Source organism: Procambarus clarkii, chromosome 13 (genome assembly GCF_040958095.1).
Source record: "Procambarus clarkii isolate CNS0578487 chromosome 13, FALCON_Pclarkii_2.0, whole genome shotgun sequence".
In the NCBI taxonomy this organism is placed as follows: domain Eukaryota; kingdom Metazoa; phylum Arthropoda; class Malacostraca; order Decapoda; family Cambaridae; genus Procambarus; species Procambarus clarkii.
The window spans coordinates 11,108,521-11,113,472 of NC_091162.1; positions in this window are offsets into that span (position 1 = coordinate 11,108,521).

Below are 4,952 nucleotides of genomic sequence, written 5' to 3' on the forward strand. Positions count from 1 at the left end.
AGAGAGAGAGGATTCAGGCCAACACCTCGAACATGACCAACCCATCTCTAGGAAAAGAATTACCAGAAACAGGAATAGCTTAGCTTAGAATGGTCAAAGAGGATTAAGACGTCAGAGAACAAGGATAAAAGATTAAAGAAAAGCCTCATGAACACACAATAAATAAATATAAAATTGTAATGAGACATTGTAAGCCTCCCATTCTGCGTTTTTTCTTAAACTGTTGTGTAATATTGTAACTTAAAACTGGGTCAAGTTTGAACATACCAGTACTAACATTGAGAAGATTTGGACATTGACGAATTAGGGCAGACTCAACTAAATTCCGTTCCACAAAGCCATTGCAATTGACAATACTTTTCGCCCCATCCCAATTAATACATACAAGTTTGTGATCACACAAACTTGTATGTAGATACAAAGCATTAGACGTTTGGGCAGTTCTTATATTATAAGCATGTTGGGACATACGTAATTGTAAGGATTTTCCAGTTTGTCCAAGGTACACAGACTCACAATCATTGCAGGGAATGGAATACACACAACCTGCTGTACCAGGGGAGTTTTTTTATTAAATTAGACTTGATCGTATTATTAGTGAACACCAAATTGATATTAAGGTTCTTAAAAACTGGGGAAAGTTTCTCAAATCCCATCGCCTAAGGTACCACCAATGAGTTTCTATTTTCTGGCTTCGCTCTGGAGACATTATTATAAAACGTACGTTTAGCTTTCCCAAACGAACAATCCAAAAACATCTTAGGGTACTGTAAACTCTTCCCAATTTCATATATTTTAGCTATCTCTTCATCAAAAAACTCAGGGCTGCATACCCTCAAAGCTCGAAGAAACGCTCCTGAATATACTGCCTGTTTAACTTTACTATGATGATTCGAATAATAATGAACAAACGACTCCACGTTGGTTGGATTTCTATACACATTAAATTTAAACTTTCTATTGATTCTATGAATCATAATGTCCAAAAACGGAAGAGTACCATTCTTCTCATTTTCACATGTGAATTTTATTGAAGGTACCAAAGAATTAAGTTCATTAAGAAAAACAATTTGGTCTTGGTCACTCGGCCATAAGCACAAAATATCGTCGACATACCTAAACCAGACTACATTAGAGGGGATAATCCTGGATAAGATTTTTGTTTCGAAGAACTTCATATACAAATTGCTCAAAACTGGGGAAAGGGGATTGCCCATAGCCATTCCAAATGTTTGTTTGAAAATTTTTCCATTGAAACTGAAATAATTGTCTTTTATACATAATTTGATAAGTTCCAACACATTATTGGTCTGCAAGCTCAAATTTATTTAGGCAGTTCCTCACGTAGGTATTCTAACAAATCATCAACAGGTACTCTAGTGAATAAACCAGTCACGTCAAAACTTACTAGTTTAAAATCAAAAGAGTGGCTACTGAGCTGCCGTTGAGTGAAGACGTGTCGCTTGACAGCTCCGGTAGTTTGGGGTAGTTGCCGTTTTTGCCAGCAGGGGGTGTGGGTGTCTTTACCCTCCCTGCTGTTCCTGGTGGTAGGGACGTGGCGTGTTTAGCGATGGGCGGCCCTATTTCCGCTGTCGTGCGGTTAAACTCCATCGGATTGGAATTTACTGGCCGTGCTGGTTACCCGCTGGTGGACGTGGTATTGAGTGACATGCTTCGAGTCCCAGTTCGGGACATATATGGTGTTGAGCTGGTCACTGCTCACCGTGTCATCATCAAGTTTGTGGATGAGGAGGTTGTTATGAACCCGGATCCAGCGTCCGAGCCCGGAGCAGTGACGACCGCGCCATCTGTGGGTCAGCTCCCGAAACCCCCTCCAAACGGACGACGACACCTGGTGAGGACGGCGAGTACTGGCCACAAGGGCCAGTTTCCAGTCTGGTTCAGCGCTCAACACAGCCGCTGCTGACCTCTGGTGAGGTGGTGCTCAGACACCAGCGCCATCTATGGAGTGGATAGGTGGGCGTTTGTGTCTGAGCCTGTAAGTGAGGTGCCTTAGTGTGTCCCAGTTATTGATGACGTGTCTGCTTACAGAGTCGACCTGGGACTGCTGTGAGGGAAGTTGAGTCAGTCTACCCAAGGCAGCCGTCTCCATACCTTGTGCTTTGCTGCAGCAGTTGTGAAGTCGTCCCCCCGGAAGAACACTGTGGTGTGTTACCCTGCCAGTGGAGTGGCAGTAGAAGGATTACCCGGGACCGACTGTTGGAGACGATCATCCACTGGGGTATTGAGGACAGGAGAGCGATTTGTGGTGTCACACGAGGCTCCTGTCTAGGGCGTTCCCCTTATATCGTTCGTGGAGTGGCCTGACCAGCCTTGCTGATCCGGAACCTGCCAGCAGACCAGCTGGACGTGTGGTTGACGGCCTCCACGGCGGTGCCCCCAGTGGACCTGTGTTTTGGCTGACCTGTGGCCAGGGTAGGCTCAACTTCTCAGAGGATTCGTTGTGTGGCCACGAAAGCACCGAGGACTCAGCACCGAGAGAGTTTAACCAGAGTCTTCAGGAGAAGACGATTGTGCGATTCTTCAGTACGAAGACAATTCCCTTGTACAGTGTTAATACCCCTCCCCCTGTGCACTATTTTATATATTATTTATTTGGTGATGGTGAAAATTATAGTCTTAAGTTCTTAACTTTCTTTCTCTTCCCCTGTTAAGTTTATTGCGTCACGGATCTCATTCCTTGAAAGCCACTACTGGCTTGGAGTCGGATACAACTTCCTCTAACAACATCAGAGTAAGAACCCCGTTGCGTCCCGAGAGGGCCGTAACATAATTGGCATCCCCAGCGGGATCCGTCCCCTTGTTAAGTATGTTTGACAGGGGTGGTGAAGTGGCGTAATCCCTGTATATAATTCCCCCTGTGTGTGATGTTATACATCCTGTGCGGTGCTCAAGAGTGACTAAGTGCGATATTGTGCAGTGCGGTGCTCGCTGTGATTAAGCAATTAAGTGCAATATCGTATAGTGCGGTGCTCAGTGATTCAGTGCAATACTGTAGAGCAAAGTGTTCGCTGTGATTCAGTGCAATATTGGGTAGTGCGGTGCCCGAAGTAATTACGTGCAATATTGGCAAGTGAGGCGCCAGGTGCGATAAAGTGCAATATTGGCGTAGAAGAGTGCTCGGTGCGTGAAGTGCTAACGTGTAAGCAGTGTGTTAAGTGCTAAGTGTTCCATCTGTGACAATGGCAAAAAAGGCTACCATCGATGATCTGGACGATGTTCAGGCTTTTCTGAATAGAGAGGACTGTCTTGCCAGATTAAAGTATCTGAGCAAACCAGAACTAGTGCTAGTTAGTGCCTACTTGGAGATAAAGATCCGTGCCAGTGATTCCCGTGTGGAGATCTTATCCAAGGTTCACCAGCATTTGAAGGCCGAAGAAAAGCAAGAAAGTGAGGCACTAGGTACTAAGGAAAATGAAGAAGTCGCTTCCGCTGAAAAGGAAGACAAAGGCAGTGACATTGGCAGTGATGCAGGTGAGCTGAATATAAGCTTGCTAACTGTCAAAATGCGCGCCTTGGAAATTAATCGAGAGATTGAATGGAAGAAGTTAGAATTAGAACGAGAATTAAAAGATAAAGAAGTGGAGATGAAAAATAAAGAAATGGAGATGAAAGATGAAGAATTGGCGATGAGGCGTTTAGAATTAGAACGAGAAAGAGAGAGAGAAGAACGAGAAAGAGAAGAGAAACGAGAAAGAGAAGAGAAACGAGAAAGAGAAGAACGAGAAAGAGAAGAGAGACGAGAGAGAGAAGAACGAGAAAGAGAAGAAAAAGAAAGACAGAGACAACATGAACTAGAAGTATTGCGATTAGGCGGTGGTCAGAGGCCAACAACGGACACCAGCGGTTTCGATCCGGTAAGAAACATCAAAATGGTCCCCAAATTCAATGAGAGGGAAGTTTCGAAGTTCTTTGCAGCCTTCGAGAAAGTCGCTGCCTCTTTGGAGTGGCCAAGGGAGAATTGGGCCATCATGATACAGTCAGTCTTGACTGGGAAGGCCCAAATCGCCTACTCTACGTTATCCCTTGACGACTCCGGCGATTACGACAGGGTGAAGAAGGTTGTGCTCATGGAGTACCAATTGGTACCTGAGGCATACAGGCAGAAGTTCCGAAACCTGAAGAAGACCTCAGAGCACACTTTCACCGAATTCGCCACCATCAAGGAGCGACTTTTTCAGGAGTGGTGTGCCTCTCGGAAGGTGGAGACCAAAGAAGACCTCGAGCAGCTTATACTGCTAGAGGACTTCAAGGATTGTTTGTCTGGAGACCTCAAGACATACTTAGAAGAGCAGCAGGTGGAGACCTTGAGTGCGGCAGCCACCATGGCCGAGGAATACATCCTGACGCACAGGCCTTCTGCTAAGTATGTCCCAAGGCATTACCAACGCCGGTTTGACAGATCTCATGACGAAGAGGAACGACCCATCCCACAAAGTGCTAAGAAGACGCCCCCAAGTAGCCCTCGAAGAACAAGTCCTAGCAGTCCGAAACACCGGAGCCCGAGGAGGAATATGGTGTGCTGGACTTGTGGGCAGAAAGGGCATGTAGCTGCTATGTGCTGAGGCAGAAGAGGTGGTGGCGCACGTAGGGAAGTGATGATGATGAGCTGTGTAACACCACCAGCAGGAAGCCAGTCGACGACGACGCAGGAAGAACCCAGATTGTTTTCCCCTCACACTTCAGGCGGGTATGTATCGAGTGATCATACTGGTAGATCAGTTGTAGTGCTCAGAGATAGTGGAGCAGCCCAGTCCCTGATCGTGAAGAGCTCGTTACCCGAGGGAGTAAGTGTGGATGGGAGACAAAAGGTTGTCCTGGTTGGGTTTCCAAGGACGCAGTACATCGCCCCCTTAGTGACGGTACATCTCGACTCGCCTTACTTCAGCGGCACATGTGCGTTGGCAGTAGTCGATACCCTCCCTGTGGCT